The sequence below is a fragment of the Gossypium arboreum genome, chromosome 11, assembly GCF_025698485.1.
Source record: "Gossypium arboreum isolate Shixiya-1 chromosome 11, ASM2569848v2, whole genome shotgun sequence".
In the NCBI taxonomy this organism is placed as follows: domain Eukaryota; kingdom Viridiplantae; phylum Streptophyta; class Magnoliopsida; order Malvales; family Malvaceae; genus Gossypium; species Gossypium arboreum.
In genome coordinates, this window is record NC_069080.1 from 71,581,200 (window position 1) to 71,601,536 (window position 20,337).

A 20,337-nucleotide genomic window follows, 5' to 3' on the forward strand; every position below is an offset into this window, starting at 1 on the left:
TCAATATACTAATAAGTAAAACAAAAAAAAAAGAAGGAAAAAACAACAAACACAAATATAAATGGTTTGTACATTTCAAGTATGCTTAGAGCAAGAGTAACTTGAGTTTAAGTAACAAATGAACTAAGTAAATTGGGAGATATTTGCTATGGCCAGAACATACATGGAACTTAGGAAATTTTGTTTTAGGGAGCAATTTTCTGCACTACCTTTGTTAAACTGAACCTTTCAAATTCAAACAAGTTTTTATAGAGAAAAGATGGCTAAGAACTGATGTATATATTGGCCTTCAAATCGATTGATAGTACAAGATGGGTACATGCACTTGCAATACTATTACATACATGCACTTATGAAGTAGTAACTCAGGTTTGAGGGTGTGATAACTCTTGAAAAGAGTTATATTTTATGCCCTTACACCTAGCTAATTGCTTGTACTTGGGTAAATTTAGTGGCATTTTTTGACATTTTATTAGCATTTCTGTAACACCCTGAATTTAGGCCTAGAAGTATTGGGCCTTGAGTGTGGGTCCGTAAGGAGGTTGTATATAGGCGTTTAATTTTACAATGAAATGACACAATTAAATGTTTGCTTTAGTGGTTAATGGCTTTGAGAAGTGTTGGAGAAATCTTGGGTTCAAACTTGGGCTTTAGCAAAAATTTTGGTATTAAGTGGCAAAACCTGGATGCTTGGATGAGGGCCTTTTAAATTATTGTGTTAAATAAATGACACAAGGAAGCATGTGGTCCAGTGGTTGTGGCGTAATTAAGGTTGTATGGGAGCCTGGGTTCAAGCCTTGGCTCTTGCAATTTATTTTGGTTTTTTTTAAGGGAACCTGGACTTTGGCCTCTAGACTTTATAATAAATTGGGGATAAAATATGACACAAAAGAGCCTGTGGTAAAGTGGCAAGGTGGCGTCATAGAGTTGGCAAGGAGGTCCAGGGTTCAAAACTCATGGTAATCAAAGAGCATTTATTTTGCTAACAGGGGGCGGCAAGAGTTGGTGTTGAATTTAAACTCTGATGTTGGAGGGATCCCACATCGGGAAGCTAGGGAAGCTAACATAAGAGTGGATGCGAAGCTGGTTTTAAATAGAGAGAACCATGAGGAGAGTAAATGTACCTTTCTTGGCTGATCCCTTTCGCTTTATGGCATGCTTGTTTGGGTTGGGCGTCGGCTAAGAGTGCTCGGAGCGCGGATTAACTCCAGTCTCCTATCAGGTGCGTATTTCTCACTACTCTAGCTGTAGGAAGGCTACTTCGGACCGAAAGGTGCCATGTGGGCCCAATGGGCCTACGGGCCAATAGGATAAGTTGTTTGACTGCATAGTAAATATTGGACTAGGCTAGGTGAATCTCATATATGTGGCTAGATTTGGGCTAAAAGGGCCACACGAGTGTGTGGGCCCATTTGGGCCGAGAATGGGCTTTAGGGCCATTCGTATTGTTATCCCTATTTAGAATACTTTAGTTTACAAAATTATTGAAATACCCTTGGTTTGTAAAATTATCAAAGTACCCTTAGTTTGTAAAATTACCAAAATACCCTTGTAGGGTAGAATTACCGAAATACCCTTGTAGGGTAGAATTACTGAAATACCCCTGTAAGGTAGAATTACCAAAATACCCTTGTAGGGTAGAATTACCGAAATACCCCTGTAGGGTAGAATTACCGAAATACCCCTGTAGGGTAGAATTACTGAAATACCCTTATAGGGTAGAAATACCGAAATACCCCTGTAGGGTAAAATTACCGAGATACCCTTGTGGGGTAAAATTACCATTTTGCCCCTAAGGTGTTAAATGACTGTTTTGCCCTTGTGGGCAAATGATTGACTTGGACTGTATGGTTGATAGTTTTGATTGTGAATATATGTTGGTGATATGAATGACTTGACTGTGATTGTTTGATTCAAATATGGGCCATACAGTTTACAGTAAAGGCTTCGGCCCAATAACCGTTAAACGAAAGGCTTCGGCCCAGTATATGTCGAGACTGAATTAGGGCTTAGGCCCAATATGTTGATAATTATGAATATGATGCATGAGATTTTGATATACATGATATGACGTGATATGCACATGATATGTTATGAGATGCACATGATATACTCATGTTATGCATGGGTTGGGTTTTATAAATGGAGGAAGTGCTAAAAGGGCTTTGCCCTAGTTTACCGAAAAGGGCTTTGCCCCAGTTTATCAAAAAGGGCTTTGCCCTAGTTATTAAAAGAGGCTAAGCCTCCAGTTATATGATAAAGCAACTATACTGCCAGTGGAGAGTTTGGTTGGGTGGGTTGAGTTATTCCCCACATGGAGAGCTTGGTTGGTACGGGTGGAGAGTAGCGGATGGTGGGTTGAGTAGTCTCCCCAAATGGGCTTCCATACATTCATTGGTATTACATGAAATATCTGTTCTGTCTCTGTTATGGGCCTATGGGCTTCATTCTGAAGTCTGTATTGGGTGTAAAGGTAAAACTTATTGCATACACATTCTGATTCTGATTCTGTCACCTAATTTTGATTCTAATTCTGATTCTGATTCTAATTCTGATTCTCATTCTGATTCTATTTCTGATAATGTTTCTTATTCTGTAATGGGCTAAGGCCTATCTGGTACCGTCTGTTATATTGGGCTAAGGCCCAATTGGTACTGAAATTGTACGTAGGCTGGGGCCAGACTTTTAATTTTTTTATATGACTCACTGTTCCTTTTTATAGTAGGGGATTTCACACTGAGCTTTCGTAAACGCACCCCATTTCTAACTGTGCAGGTAATCCCTAAGCTTAGATGGTTTGGAGCTGCGAGGGGCTCGGAGATGGCCACACTACTATTTTTGTTTCTTTTAATTGCAATTAGATTTCGTTTTGGGTTTTTAATTTATGTAATAAGGCCATTGGTGGGTTTTAAGTTTTAATTTGGATTGTGATTTCTTATACTAAACTGCTAGTCTATGAAAACTCAAGATTTCAAAATGGCATGATTTTTCTAAGGAACACGAGCTTTCAACAACAAAGTTTTCAAAATGCTTCCGCGATTTTAAATAAGGTAATATACCAAAGGCAAACAAATTGGTAAACGTTTGATGAGAACTTTAGTTTAATAATAATAAAGGAATTTAGATTCAGTAATGGATTTTCACCGGAAAGATCAAATTTGAAAAATGGTTTGATGTGACGCACCAAATTCGGCCACAACGTCTAGGCCGAGTTTGGGGTGTTACAATTTCTATCATTGCATTAGGAGCTCGGATTATGTTTACATGTTAGATACCTTTAATTACATGTGGAAGGGTTGTGTTTGGTGGTTTGGTAGGTGCAAGATATGGAGAAAGAAATCAAGGAATGAAGGTTTGTTGGGGAAAAAAGTTGAACAGTTTTCCGCCTTGTATGCTATGGCAATTTCAGGTATATGACTGAGTCAACACACATCGTAGACTAGTTTTAGCCAAATTCTACTTGTACCAGAAAAATCTACCTAGAAAAGAGGAGAAAATATCGTGGGTTGTTGGAGTTACCCTAGGAAGAAAAGCTTATAAAAAGCTAAAGGAGGAAACCTTAAAGGTGTGGAGATCTAGAGGCAACAATAGAGGGTAGTGGCTGAGTAGAGACAGGAAGAGAAGACCGAAAGCAGTCTCTCTCAGCCACCACAGGACACTGTGCTGTTGAATTTAGGATTAACTTGGCAGAAGCCATTTTCCTAATTTCTTCCATTATTTCTTAATATGTTCTCCCGTGAATTGAATTGATCGAAACAATGTTGGGTGTTATTTTGAACGTGAATTTTAATTGCCAACCCATGATCTAAATCTCATAGGGTTGGGATTACATGATGAAAACTTTTACTTTCATTAATAGTTCAAGCATATATTCGATTTAATCTATGGTTTCATTCAATTGTTTTTATTTCCAAATTGTATGCGTACATTTTCTAGACATAGATGAATGTACAATATACCCATAAACTAAATCTAATTCTGAAAATGTTGGATTAGTTGGACTAAAATTTAATGATACAAGCGGGTATTCGACCAAATATGTAACACCCCGTACCCGAGTCCGTTACCGAAGTCGAACACAGGGTGCACACAGACTTAATTATTTTCACAGTCCATAAAAAAAATTTCCAGACAAGCTGGTTACTGCATCACTGTTGCCTTAAAAATCATATCTTGAGTTTCAAAGCTTGAAAATCAGTTTTGTAATTTTTCCCTAAAACTAAACTCATATATCCATCTACATATTTTTTTCTAGAATTTTTGGTCAGGCCAATTAGTACAGTTTATTAGTTAAAGTCTCCCATAATCCAGGGTTTGACTACACTGACCTTCACACATTACGAATTGGATATCTCCCTGTACAGGGCTTCAATACTGATGACGTTTGTTTCTATAGAAACTAGACTCAAGGTGAAATCTATACATATATAGCATGAGTCCTAATTATCTCTGGTTAATTTACAATGAATTTCCAAAGTCGAAACAGGGAATCCAGAAACCATTCTGGCCCTGTTTCACGAAAACCTAAATATCTCTTAACATAAAACTCATATGACCGTTTCGTTTCTTTCATATGAAAGTAGATTCATCAAGGTTCATTTACATAATTTTTTCACTATTTAATTCCATTCCTTCTATTTTTAGTGATTTTTCACATCCACACCACTGCTGCTGTCAGCATCTGTTTTCAAGGTAAACTTTACCTATTTCGTGGTTTCCATGGACCAACTAGAGTTTTGTCATACATAGGTCCACATATGATCATATTTAGCCATTCCAAGGGCTGATCATTGCCCAACACTTCCATTCCAGTCCATAGTCACATCATGAAACCATATATACATACATAAACACAAATGGTCTAATGCCATACTCCACTTTTACGAGCCATTTTCGCATGGCCGTACACACATACATCACAAAAAGTACTTGAAAAACAACAAAGGGTAGTCCTATACATGCCATTTCAAAGCTCAACCAAAATTGTACCAAAAAGGAGGCTTTGATAGTGTGGGCGACTTCGACTTCAAAATCCCGAGTCCGATAGCTGACGAGCCAAAATCTATAAAACAGAGAACAAAGAAACGGAGTAAGCAATTTATGCTTAGTAAGTTTTGAGCAGGAATTTAAACACAACTGAAGTATAGCATTCACATAATTAAACGGATAATTCCGCGTATTCATACATTCAAATCATTTCTACTTTACATTCCAACCCCTATGTTCATACATAAGGGATCATCTTAGCCAAATACCGGAAACTCATTACTCAACCGAGCGAATATTATTCAAGGAACTCAACTATTCCAATGCACATACGAACATACCTCATTGCTGGAATTTTTTTCAAACGTATTAACGGGATTTTTACAGCAAGATCGTTCATTCCCGAATCACGTACCTTCGGATCTTATCCGGATATAGCGACTTCGCTCAAAAGCCTTCGGGACATAGCCGGTTATAATAGCTCGCACAAATGCCTTCGGACTTAACCCGGATTTGGGAACTCGCACAAATGCCTTCGGATCTTAGTCCGGATTTGGGAACTCGCACAAATGCCTTCGGATCTTAGTCCGGATATGGTCACTCAGCACAAAGCCTTCGGGACTTAGCCCGGACATCATTCGAATCATCATGCACATTTAACACTAAATCATGACACATTTGTATTTCATTTTCATTAGCAAAACTCAAACACAAGACACTTATCACTCTTGCAATTTCGGCTCAATATCCACACACAAGGAGCATGGTTTTGATTTGCTTAAAACATGATCTAATCAAATCATAATTTAATCTCTATTACTCAAGAACTTACCTCGGATGTTGTCGAACAATTCCGATGGCTATTCGACCACTTTTTCCTTCCCTTTATCGGATTTAGTTCCCCTTTGCTCTTGAGCTTAATTTAACAAATAAATTGGTTTAATCATTTGAGCATCGAAAAGAGGAATTCAAGGTACTTAGCCCACATATATTCATTAGACATTAAAGTCACATATGTACGGATATCATGAATCAAACTCAACACATTAGTTAGTACTCTCCTTAGCCGAATTTTCTAAGTCAAGATAAAGCCTTCAACATGCTTACTTATGGCCGAACAACACATCAACCTATGTACTCATTCATGTGGCCGAATATGCATGTTGATGTTGAGGCCAATTACATGTTTAATACCACACATGAATGGCATACATTTTACTAACTAATGCATTACATATTGTAGCTCAATACACATCTATCATTTACTTCATAACCGAAACATCATCATAAGTAAATATATACCTTGAGATAGTATATATGTCATACCAATACATCATGTGCAAACATATTTACATATAGGTGCAAGGGCCAAATCTCAAGTTGATTATAACCAAATATAAACATATATCCAAAACACAAATCTTACCTACCATGCAATAAGCATAAAGCATTCTTATGGATATACCATGGCCGAATACTTCACAACACCATACCATTTCAATTTTGGTCATGGTTAAACAAAGAACTTAATGTCTCACTCAAAAATGCTAAAAAGAAAATCCAAGAGTCATCAATCCACCATCACATGTATCATTATTAAGCTTCATATTTAGCATGCAATGGCATTAACACAAAATCCACCTTGGCCGAATATCATCCCCATGACATAGCAAAGATTTGAACTATGGGCTAATTAGAACTCAAGCTAGCAACTAAAATCATGCATGAATCTCATGGCACAATCTCAAACATACCTTAATCTAGACACAAGTATGGCCAAACCTCCTCCTAATCCTCTTCCAAACCAAGCATGAAGCAAGAACTCCTTCCTTCTTCCTTAGGATTTTCGGCTCAAAGAAATGAAAAAAGGATGAACAAATTTTTTTTTCTCTTTTCTTCAACTCACGGCAAAGGGGGGGGGACACTCACACCATTCTCTTTTTTTTTTTTCTTCCCTTTCATTATTCAATTCCCATGCTCATTATTTTATTTTTTTCTTACATACACCATTGTCACAACATGTTTTATGACATGTTTTGCCCATAATCCTTGTCATGGCGGCCACTACCAATTAGGGGAAATTTGACATGCAAGTCCCCCTTTGATTACATGCACTATTAGGTCCTTATAGATTAGCCTATCACATTTCAAAAGTGTCACACAAGTCCTACTAACTAAATTCACATGCAATCGACTAAATCAAAGCTTGAAATTTTCACACATTCATAATTACATATTTTAGACAATAAATATTAAGTTCCAACATTTTGGTGACTCGGTTTAGCGGTCCCGAAACCACTTCCCGACTAGGGTCAATTTTGGGCTGTCACAAAATACTTGTAGCAGACTCTAGGGATAGAATAACGTTTGTATAGATTGAAGACAAAATAGTGCAAGGTACCTTGCTAAGGCCTATAAACGTAGGCCAAGTAACTTGAGATCTAGCTCTCGAAAGTAGTACGTCACTTTAAGTCTCTTCTAATAAGTAGATTAAGTACAATTTTGATGAGGCAATACTAAAAGTAAGGGCAGATTCTTAGTAATCCCAACCTTCCTAATCTACATCGTAGACCTTCTATCCTTTACTATAGTATCTTTGCCATTGCATTCTTAGTTATTTACTTATTCGCTCACAGATTATTCACGTAATTATTCTCATAATTGCCATTGCATTGTCACTCTTGCTTTGCCTTAGCATTTTCCAATATTGGTCAATATTCATTCTGCACACATCCTTACTATTTTAAATTACCTTAGCGTACTTAACTTGGTTTTTCCATAACATTAATCATAATTCATTATAATAACTGTAATGCTAGGGTTTTTGCAAGTGTACACAGTCGTTATCAAGTAATAAGTAAGTATCGAGTTATTTTCTCCACGAGGATTGTATTTGTGCTAAGTCATTTAATTTGTAAAATTATATTAACAATTTGGTAAATAAAAACACAATTTAATTGAGAAGTGATGATTAAAATATATTAGACTAAATGTAATGATCCCTAATGCAAATTAACCTAAGTATGCAAACTATATGGATGAAATAAATTTTAGCAAAATTAAACACAATTTGCAACAATTATAACATAAATAAACTAGGACCATTACTTTAATTAAACTCAACTTATTATCAACATGAATAATATTCGAGAAATATTCCATGGCAACTTGATCTTTCATGAGTTTGGAAACCACGTTAGATCCTTTCAGAATCCTTTACTTAGTAAATATGCATTTTACTGATCCTTATTTATTAAGGGTTTCTTAGCATTCGTGCAAGGTAACAGGGACGTGTTAGGTTTGAAACAGTTTAATCACACAAATCTAAAAACTATGCAGATAACAGAGCCTGGTTAGGGTTGTTATGCAACCTGCAATTTAATTGGGTTAGGATCTAAATTGAGCATGCACATTTCAATTATGCGTCCACTAGCCGTCGTCTGGTTAGGATCGCTCAGATAATTCAGGTGCATTTCAATCACGTATGAACGAAATACAGACTTGATTTTAATTGAAAACATGATCGATTGAGGCACAAACATTGTAAGCATGAAACTAATAAATATCATTTAATCAAAGCAATCATCCTAGCTTAAATAAAATTAAGCTAATATGGTTGTAAACAAGAACAAAGAACACATAGCAAACATCTTTAAATTAAATTAAACAAAAGAAAGATTAAACCCAATTCAGAGTGGCTGTCACCCAAGACTCCGACTGACAAAGCTCCTTCGTTCCTTTGCTGATGGCTCTCCAAGGTGGCCGACTAAGGGTTCTATAAGAGGCTCAAATGGTAAAATCTTTATGGAAAGATGATGATAGGGGTGGGGATAAATAAAGAATGCTAAGAGAATTTAGAGAGGAGAGAATGATGAATGATGAAAAATGAGTAGAAATGTGAGAATGAGGTCTTATTTATAGGTGAGGAGGGGGGATAGTTTACTAAAATAGGAGTTTTCATCTTTTGAAGCATCTTCCATGGGTGGTTGGCCATAAATTGAGGAAGTTGAGCTGATTTTTGCTTGATTTTTGGTCAATTTGAGTGCCACAACTACTCAGGACTGAGACTCGGTCAAGTGCAACTCTTTAGGTGAATCTCTAATTTCTCCAACTTTTCAAGGACCTTGTGCAATTAAACCAAAAAGTGGCTTATGGAGAGCCACGTGCAGCCGAATTTTGGGTTGACTTGGTCCCCAATTTGGACGGTTTTGTAACCCAAAGAAAGCTATCGACTTGTCTAAAATAAATCAACAAGTTAGAGGACCAAAGAATAAAATTTATTCAATTTAATTAATTAATTTAAAACCCAAATTATTAATGAAATATTTTAAAATGAATTATTAAATAAAATTTTATATTTTATTATTTAATCATGCATAGCCCAATTTTTGTCTTAAAAATATAATACATTCAAAATAATATAAAATAATCCATTTATTACATGAAAACTATATAATAAAGCATAAAGTCACATTTTAATAATTTCTATGTCCTAATTTCATATTTTCACATATTTCATTAATTTATTAAACAATCACTTAGTTTTTACAACAATTTTAAGTGAAAAGGTGATAAATGACATAGGAAAAATCCTATATATTTTTCCGTTTACACACCCTCGAACTTCAATCATTGCTCGTTCCGAGCAATGTTCATGCATAGCAAAAGGTCTTGCTAAGGAAAAATTGTTAATTATGTCAGTAGCATCAATCTTTGTCTCATAATCATGCATTAATAACTTCATGCTCATCAATCTTCTTTATTAACAAGTAATTCATATGCAAACATTCCTTAAGATTATACTAAGCTTCAAAATATGCCAACATGAATCATAGTTTGCGTGTATGACAAAGTCATAGAAAACATTCTTCATTCAACATAATTTCCTATCAATCTAGCAAACAATCACAAGGTTTATTTATGATCTTCATATGTTGAACTTAGGACTTCCTCTCCATTAATGTAGGTGACATAATCATCAAATTAACAAGTCTTTTATAAGGTTGTAATGGGGCTCGGTTAAAGGTAGGGATTTTAAAAGATGGGACATTTCGGTTTTAAAGATCTTAACCTTTAACTTTGTCTTGGTTTTCTCATAATACAACCTTTTTCTTTAAGTGAACCTTTGGAACACCCCCAAACTTATTTTGAACTCAAGCTCATACATTTTTCCTTTTTGGAGATTGAGCAAACTTTTCTTCGCTTTTTTTTTAAGCGTGGGCACATACATCTTTATGAAAACTTCCTCAAATGTTGATTACCAAGATAACTTTAGTTAAGATAGGTGCATAAAATTAGGATAACTTTAAAAGATGGTAATGTGGCTTATAATGTAGCTTCATTGCAATAAACAGGTTTTTAAGCTCAAAAATTTAGTTTCAAGGATCAAATATAATAGGGTTGGCTTGAAAAGGCTCAAATGATCCAAATAAATAGTGCCTATATCATTTTAGATTTTTATGTCCCCTAGGATTTCGCCTCAAGAAAGTTACTAAGTCAATTCTAAAGATATAAACATTCATGCATGTCTAATCTCAAAAGAAACTAAGTTTTCATGGAAAACATTGCTAAGGCTAAGATCATACAAGCATTCCATTTTTCATGATAACATACTTTCACTTAGATAAAATCATCATTCATAATTGCATACAAACTATCTTATTAAAAAAAATATCTCTAAACATTCATTTATTAAAACATACTTATGAAAGAAATGATTAAAATATACTTGAAAAAAAATTAAAAGTTAAAGCATTTGCTCTACCCCTTTTAAAAAGAAGCAATGTCCTCATTGCAAAAACAAAGTAATGAATGAAAACTAAACACCACGTAAGGTTGTAAAGAAAGAGAGGTGATTCGTTAAGACTACTTAAATACCAAGTCTGTAACACCCCAAACCCGGCCTAGACATTATGGCCGAATCTGCAATGTCACATTGGAGTGCATTTTGAAAACGTAGTTTCATTGTAAAGTTCATTTTGTATTAAAACTCCATTGCGATCTTTAAGAGTAGTTATCCTACCTTGTTTATTGTTAAATCGTAGGTTGGTTTAGCAAAACATGTGTCATCTTTAATTGATACTTTAAAAACAGTATTTGACGCGAAAGCTTTTAAAACAAATTGCATATCATGGTAGTTGAAAGCATTTATCTTTTGAGAACCCGAGCCCTACTGCTAACGGAAATAAACCAACATTAATAAATCCCCAAAATAAAAATAAAAACTTAAAGTGGCCTTATTACATAAAATTACCGAAATAAACTATTTCTACTTAAAAGTCAAAAATAGAAGCGTAAATAGTGGTATGGCCATCTCCGAGTCCCTCTCAGCATTGACCCGCCTAAGGATTACCTGTGCAGATAAGCAGAAGGGTAAGTTATGAAAACTTAGTGTGTAATCGCTATGTATCAAACATTAAATCATGCAGCGCAAAACAGTGTGGGCCTAAGCCCATATCAGTGGCAATATCAGTGTGGGCCTTAGCCCAATTCAATACAGTATTAGAGATGCAAACAGAGATCCTACCCATCCATCCTCTACACTCCACTCCGTCCAGCCCTACACTCCATGTGGGGATAAAATCGACCCACCCATCCTTACACTCCAGATTATAGCACTGATTGTGGCATTAAACAATATTTGCAGTAGAGCTGTCAGTACAGTACACTTCCTCCAAAAATATCAGTCCCACCCCCCATGCATCATGTCATGTCATGATATAATACGTGTATGCAAAATGTCATACTCGAATACAACCAAAAATATCATAGGGTATATCAGTCATTTTACCTCTTAGGGGTATAATAGTCATTTCATCAATACGGGGTCCAAATGTCCTTACCGACCCTACAGTACGTCCACAGTCGTCTCAGACGACTCGTGCAACCCTAACAGTTAAACAGTGGAAATGGGCCCAAAGCCCATAACACGACCCATGAGGGCCCACACGCTCGTGTGGCCCAAGAAGTCCAAATAGTGGCCTTGGCCATGCGAACTACATAGCTTGGCCCAAAGTCTTCATATGTCCGAGTGGTTTACCCGTGCAGGGCCCACAAGCCCGTGAGGCCCGCACGACCCATTTCGGTCTAACGTGGCCATAATCGGACTAAGCCCATGAAATTGATCATGGTGGCCTCCATGATCGAATGCCCACATTTCGTGCGTTCAGCTCACTACACGAGCAAGCGTATACTCGTGTAGCGTCAACAGTCGTACATTTTTGGCTTTTGCTGGCCTATGCTAATAATATTTGTGTGATTACACACCTGGTTGTGAAAACCAGCGAATTAGCCCACGTGCACTCCAACCTATTACAATAGAATCTTCGGTTAAATACCTAATATAAGTGTTAAAGAAACCTTAACGGAACTTTTTCCAACAGATTACTTACTATCGCCTTGCTTGCACAAGTGTGGTTTAAGGCTGCTTAGAATCCTGACGAAAGTTGATAACAAACACCTTGGCGATTATCTGCATGGTAAAGGAATCTTTTATACATGTTGCTTATACACGAGGGTTGAACAACGCATATCAATCCAACGAAAACACAATTCTCAACAAAGGAGAAGAATATTCGGCCAAGACCAAAGAACCCCAAATCAATGTGCCTTAGTTCAATAAAAACCAACGAATATCGTTACCCTAGAACGAGAGGCTTAGAATGAGAGACGAGAGGAAGATTTCAATCACTTCTGGAATCCCAACGAACTCCATCACTCCACGTGTAATACTAAAACCTAAAACAAAACACTATGACCAAAGAGAAAAGAGACGGAAATTGATATCTAAGGAACAAAGAAAATATGCTGAAAGAGCAGAGACGAATCGTGACTTACCCAAAAGTATTCAGTCACCCACCAGTGAAAAGAAAAGGGTTGAAGAGAGAGCAGAAAAATGAAGGAAAAGAATAGGAGAAATGGCAAGGTAATCGACCTTAAGAGCACAACCGATTATGGTAGAGACGAAAAAGAAAAGTAGCAATCGGTTAAGCAGGATAGAAGATGCCGAAAGAGAAAAGGGAAACAAAAATCAGTAACTCCGAAGTAAGAGGTCATAAATGAAACATACGATCGCAAAACACTAAGGAGAAAAGTCCCGAAAGAAACAGCACTATTTGACCTTAACAGTCAAGGAAACCTCATCAAAAACTTAGCCAAAATCGATACCAACAGAAAAAGGGAAGCTAAAGTCGATTTTTACCAAAGAGAACCCCCAATTCGGCACTCCCACACTTGACTCTCCAACCTATCCCACCTCAGCCGAAACTCTCCCCAACAAGAATTCAATTTCGGCACAACACCAGTACACCTCAAACACCACTTTTTCCTCCCGTTATCACTCTCCTAAAATCTCTTCTCCTATTTCTACTCAACCGCCCATTCGAACTCCCACTAGCATCACAATTTCGGTCAACTTAGGATACCTCCCTAGCACTTATAGCAAAAATATAACTCTCCTTCCATCCTACCATTACTCGAACCTCAGACCCCAAGGCACACTCCACACGCCACTTACCACTAGACCAACAAGCTCTTTATGACAACCTTTACTGACAAAAATTTAAAAGATTACCAATCAAAGGCAAGGGTTAATCTTAAAAAAAAAAATTTGCAATTGCTCAGACTTGAACCCAAGACTTCTCAGGCGTTCCCCAGGACACTTAACCATTGAGACAAGCATGCAATTGAGTTATAAAACACACAAAAGATGAGCGCCCACAATTTAGGGCGTTATAACTCTACCCCCTAAAAATATTTTTGGCCTCAAAATTTACCTGCTCAAAACAGATGAGGGTATTATTGTCGATCACCTCCTCAAGTTCCCACATGGCTTCTTCAGAACTATGATTTCGCCATAGCACCTTAACTAGTGGAACAGACTTCCTTCTCAGAACCTTCACATCCTGGTCTAAAATCTGAACCAGCTCCTCCTCAAAAGTCAGATGAGGCCTAACCTCAACCTTTTTAGTTGAGACGATGTGCACAGGATCAGAGCAATACCGCCTCAGTATTGAGACGTGAAACACATTATGAATTTGGTCCAACTCCAAAGGTAACTCAAGCTGGTAGGTAACCGATCCCAGACACTTCAATATACAGTAAGATCCAATGAACCTAGGGCTTAACTTGCCTTTCCGACCAAATCTCAATACCTTCTTCCATGGCAAGACCTTAAGAAACACCAAGTCCCCTCTAGCAAACTCAATCTCCTTACACTTCAGATCTGTATATGACTTCTGCCTATTGAATGCCGCTTTCAGTCGATCTCAAATTAATCTAACTTTATCTTCAGTATCAAAAATCAATTCAGGACCCAGAACATGCCACTCGCCCAACTCAATCCAACATGTAGGAGTACGACACTTACGACCATACAATGCCTCGTAATGTGCCATCTGTATGCTGGACTAGTAGCTATTGTTGTACGCAAACACTGCCAATAGCAAGTAGTCCTCCCAACTACACTGGAAGTCAGTCACATAACTCCTTAACATGTCTTCCAGTATCTGAATCACCCTCTCTGACTGATTGTCTGTCTGAGGATCAAATGCAGTACTGAAGTCCAACCTTGTACCCAATGCTTCATGTAACTTCTTCTAGAATCGAGATGTGAAGCGAAGATCTCTATCAGATATTATAGAAACCGGTACCCCAGGTAGTCGTACTATCAGATATTATGAAATGGGCAGATTTAGTTAATCGATCCACAATAACCCATACTGAATCCTTCTTAGTAGGCGTTAGGGCAGCCCACTAACAAAGTCTATAGTTACTCTCTCCCACTTCTAAAGCGGAATCTAAATTGGTTGAAACAACCCTGAAGGCAACTGATGCTCCGCTTTAACCTGTTGGCAAGTCAGACATTTACTCACAAAATTAGTAACTTCACATTTAAGACCTGGCCACTAATATAACTTTCAAAGGTTTCAGTATATTTTAGTTCCGCCAGGATGCATAACATAAAGACTACTATGCGCCCCTTGCAGTATAGACTACCTCAGATCAATATCCTTTGGTATATAAACTCTCCCATGAAAACACAGTACCCCTTCACTATTCAGTCCAAAATCTGAAGCTTCTCCACACTCTATCTGTTAGATTTAAGAACCCAATGATTCATCCTCCAACAGCTTACCCTTAATCTGTTCAATCCACCTCGGTTTAACTTGAAGTTCGGCCAGTAGACTACTATCGTCGAATAAGCTGAGACAGGCAAACATTGCCTTCAAATTAGTAACAGCCCTACGGCTCAGTGCATCGGCTACTACATTAGCCTTACCCGGATGGTATTCAATTGAAGAGTCATAATCCTTAAGCAGCTCAATCCATCTACACTGCCTAAGGTTTAGCTCCTTTTGAGTGAGGAAATACTTCAGGCTCTTGTGATCCGTGTAAATGATACACTTCTCACCGTACAAATAGTGCCTCCAAATTTTCAACGCGAATACCACTGCGGCCAGTTCCAATTCATGTGTCAGATAGTTCGCCTCATGCATCATAAGCTAACGAGACACATAAGCCACCACCTTACCTTCTTGCATCAACACACAACCCAAACCAACGTGTGATGCATCGTTGTAGAAAGTAAACTCTTTCCCAGATTCTGGCTGAATCAAGATAAGGGCCTCAGTCAGAACCTTCTTAAGCCTCTCGAAACTTTCTTGCTGCTTATCAGTCCAGTCAAACAGTACACCTTTACGCAACAACTTAGTCAGAGGTGCAACAATCAACGAGAATCCCTCAACAAACCGTCTATAATACCCAACCAGACCCATAAAACTTCGAATCTTAGATACCGACTTAGACTGCTTCCAATCCAGAACAGCTTCAATTTTATGAGGATCAACCCTATTCCCCTCAGCAGATACCACATGACCCAGAAAAGTTATCTCTCGTAGCCAGAATTCACACTTACTAAATTTAGCGTATAATTGTTTCTCCCTCAAATGCTACAGAACAACTCAAAGATGTGCATCATGTCCATCCTCAGTCCTCGAATACACCAAAATATCATCTATAAACACCACTATGAACTGATCCAGATAGGGTTGGAACACTCGGTTCATCAAATCCATAAAAACTATTGGTTTATTCATCAGTCCAAACGGCATCACAAGGAACTCATAATGACCATAACGAGTTTTAAACGCTGTCTTGTAAACATCAGTCTCTTTGACCCACAGTTGATGGTACCCAGATCGAAGATCTATCTAAGAGAAAACCGAAGCTCCATGAAACTGATCAAATAGATCATCAATCCTCGGTAAAGGGTACTTATTCTTAACAGTCAATTTATTCAGTTCCAGATAGTCGATGCACATACGCATGGTTTCGTCCTTCTTTTTCACAAATAACACTGGTGCTCCTCATGGAGACACACTAGGACGGTTGAACCCTCAATCCAATAACTCTTGAATATGTGCTTTAAGCTCTTCAAGCTCTTTTGGTGCCATTCTATAAGGGTCGATGGACATCGGAGCTGTATCTGATAAGAGCTCAATCCCAAACTCAACTTCACGATTTGGAGGTAACCCAGGTAGCTCATCAAGAAAGACATCTAGAAAATCCTTAACTGTTCTGATATTTTTAACAAATGAAACCTCAGAACTCGAAGTACTGATGTAGGCTAGATACGCCTCACAACCCTTACGAACCAACTTCTCAGCTCTAAGTGCAGAAATCACATTCGAAAGATAATTTCATTGCTCCCCAATCATAACTACTTCATCACCTTTCAGTTTTCAGTACCACCTGCTTCACAGCACAGTTCAAATTCATCTGATGCTTAACCAGCCAGTCCATGCCCAATATCAAGTCAAATTCTCCAAAAGGAAGTTCCATTAAATTTTCTAAAAAGATCATTCATTGAACATCCAAAGGTACATCCTTAAACAGTTTACTCACTCTTACTGACTATCCTAATGGGCTCAACATAGTAACCTCACTCGTAGTATTTTTAACTATCACACCTAAAGTCTCAGATATAATACATGCTACATACGAGTGCATAGACCCAACATTAATCAATGTAGTATAAGGTACATTATGAATAAAGAACGTACCTATAATAACATCTGGGGTGTCTCTATCCTCTCGGTGACGTGCAGCAAAAACTAGTGTCGTCTGCCTCGCTCAACATGACAACACCTCTGCCCAGTGCTCCACGACCACGGTCCATACCATTTTCACCTCTGGCCTGACCACAGCCTCTCAATGGCTGCTGAATCCATCTCGATGGCTGAACAGTACCTATACTAGTAGCTTGCATCTGATCGGACCTATATGGAAAATCTCTGATGCGATGCTCCAAAGACCCGCACCTCAAACATACCCTCATCTGCACCCAGCACGCGCCCTGATGGCGTTTTCCACAAATAGCACAAGATTGTGGCCCAAAAGCAACAATAGGTCTGACTGGCCCATCAACTCTGGCCTTTTTCTTAGGCCTCTCAGTTGAACTTGAAGGCTCCCAAACCCTTTTACTCCTACCCCTGTCCATCTCATGATTCTGGCGCTTAGTGCGCTTCACATCCTCGGCTAGTTTCGCCTTTTTCACCAACACAGCAAAATCTCGCTCCCTCTGTAAAGCAATCAAAACTTGTAGATCATCTCTAAGACCGTCCTCAAAGTGAACACAGCGCTCATATTCTGTTGCCACCATCCCACGCATATAGCGGCTAAGTCACAAAAATTCAGACTCATATTCTGCTACTCACTTATCCCCTTGGGTCAAATTCAGAAACTCTCTCCTTCGGGCGTCCACATAACTAGCGCCCACATATTTCACTTGGAATGCAATTTTGAACAACTCCCAAGTCAATCGATCAAGCTGAGTACCCTCTTTAACTGTAAGCTACCATTAACAGCTTCATCTCGCAGCAAAGACACCGTACCTTTCAGTTTCTACTCAAAAGTGTGGTCGAGGTCGTCCATGATCCTCTCAGTGGCCTCAATCCAATATTCAGCGACATTATGGGCAACTCTAGTGATACCCCTAAAACTTTTAGCCTCATTAGACCTGATCTGTTCCATCACCGACCCATGGCCCACAGTACCAGTATTGGGCCCAGCAACCCTTTCCAAAATTCACAACATAACTAGGGATAGTGCGTCACCCACAGCTGCATGATCGTGAGACCCTGTTTCAGTTAGAGGTAAAGTCGGTGCCTCTCTAGCTTCATTGTTGGCATATGCCCCGACGACAATTCAATTTCGAAACACCTCCACGACCTCGCGCCAGACCACTTGTACCCCTTCCACGAGTACCTCTGGTACTTATTATCGAGTTACGCTTAATCTGTATTAATAGTTTTATGCATCAATTTTACAGTTCCAGTGTTTATTACAATATGTTTTATGAGAAGAATATTATCAGTAATCTAGAATTTTATTTTTGCAGATCACAGTTTCACTACAGTTTCAGTTTACCCTAAGCAAAGTATTCAGTATAGTATCTTGTCTATAGTAGTCTCAGATTAAACAAGCAGTAGTTTTTAGAGAACTTACTGAATCGGGGCCAGAGACTCGGAAGACCATACATTCAAAAATAACACTTCAAAAATACTTTTCACCCTTTTGAAACAGTTCTATTGGAAATTTATGTTTTAAGAAAACCCAAATCCACAGCCTAGTTTTGCAACCTAGCTCTGATACCACTAAATGTAACACCCCAAACTCGGCCTAGACGTTATGGCTGAATCTGCGATATCACATTGGAGTGTGTTTTGAAAATGTAGTTTCATTGTAAAGTCTGTTTTGTATTAAAACTCCTTTGCGGTCTTTAAGAGTAGTTATCCTACCTTGTTTATTGTTCAATCGTAGGTTGGTTTTGCAAAACATGTGTCATCTTTAATTGTTATTATACTTTAAAAACAGTGTTTGACGCGGAAGCTTTTAAAACAAATTGCGCAGCATAGTAGTTGAAAGCGTAGTAGTTGAAAGCATTTATCTTTTGAAAACCCGAGCCCTACTACTAACGGAAATAAACCAACATTAATAAATCCCCAAAATAAAAATAAAAGCTTAAAGCGGCCTTATTACATAAAATTACCCAAAAAAACTTATTTTACTTAAAATTCAAAAACGAAAGCGTAAATAGTGGTGTGGCCAGCTCAGAGTCCCTTGTAACACCGACCCGCCTAAGGATTACCTGTGCAGATAAGCAGAAGGGTGAGTTACAAAAACTCAGTGTGTCATCCCTATGTTCCAAACAGTAAATCATGCAACACAAAATAGTCTGGGCCTAAGCCCATATTAGTGGCAATATCAGTGTGGGCCTTAGCCCATTACAGTAACAGTATCAGTGTGGGCCTTAGGCCAATTCAGTACAGTATCAGAGATGCAAACAGAGATCCTACACATCCATCCTCTACACTCCACTCCGTCTAGCCCTACACTCCATGAGGGGATAAAATTGAACCACCCATCCCTACACTCCAGATTATAGCATCGATTGCGGCACTAAACAGTATTTGCAGCAGAGCTGCCAGTACAGTACACTTCCTCCAAAAATATCAGTCCTACCCCCATGCATTATGTCAAGTCATAATATAATACGTGTATGGAAAATGTCATGCTCGAATACAACCAAGAATATCATAGGGATATATCGGTCATTTTACCTCTTAAGGGTATAAAAGTTATTTCATCAGTACGGGGTCCAAATGTCCTTACCGACCCTATAGTAGGTCCACAGTCGTCTTAGACGACTCGTGCAACCCCAACAGTTAAATAGTGGAAATGGGCCCAAAGCCCATAACATGGCCCATGAGGGCTCACACGCTCGTGTGGCCCAATAAGTCTAAATAGTGGCCTTGGCCGTGCGAACTACACAGCCTGGTCCAAAGTCTTCATATGTCCAGGTGGTTTACCTGTGCGAGGATCACGAGCCCATGGGGCCCACATGACCCATTTCGGCCCAACGTGGCCACAATCGGCCTAAGCCCATGAAATTGATCATGGTGGCCTCCATGATCGAATGCCTACGTTCCGTGTGTTTAGCTCACTACACGAGCGAGCGTATGCTTGTATAGCATCAACAGTTGTACATTTTTGGCTTTTGCTGACCTATTCTAATAGCTGTGTGATTACACACCTGGTTGCGAAAACGAGCGAATTAGCCCACCTGCACTCTAACCTATTACAATAGAATCTTCGATTAAATACCTAACACAAGCGTTAAATAAACCTTAATCAAACTTGTTCCAACAGATTACTTACTATCGCCTTGCTTGCACAAGCGTGGTGTAAGCCTGCTTAGAACGCTGACGAAAGTTGATAACAGAGACCTTGACAACTATCTGCATGGTAAAAGAATCCATTATATGTGTTGCTTATACATGAGGGTTGAAC

The 20,337-nt window shown here is 38.4% G+C and overlaps 1 protein-coding gene across 2 annotated transcripts in view; it reads left to right on the top strand.

Moving 5' to 3' along the window:
• The first annotated feature begins 982 nt into the window (after positions 1-982).
• Positions 983-20,337, top strand: part of LOC108453690 (probable ATP synthase 24 kDa subunit, mitochondrial) — a 76,393-nt gene continuing 57,038 nt past the window's right edge. The window contains exon 1 of one of the 2 annotated variants that reach the window (XM_053021958.1): positions 983-993. The gene's annotated coding sequence lies outside the window, so the exon portion shown is untranslated. Of the gene's footprint in view, positions 994-6,895; positions 6,907-20,337 lie in introns of those variants that run through there. The other variant, XM_053021957.1, reaches the window with a different exon arrangement.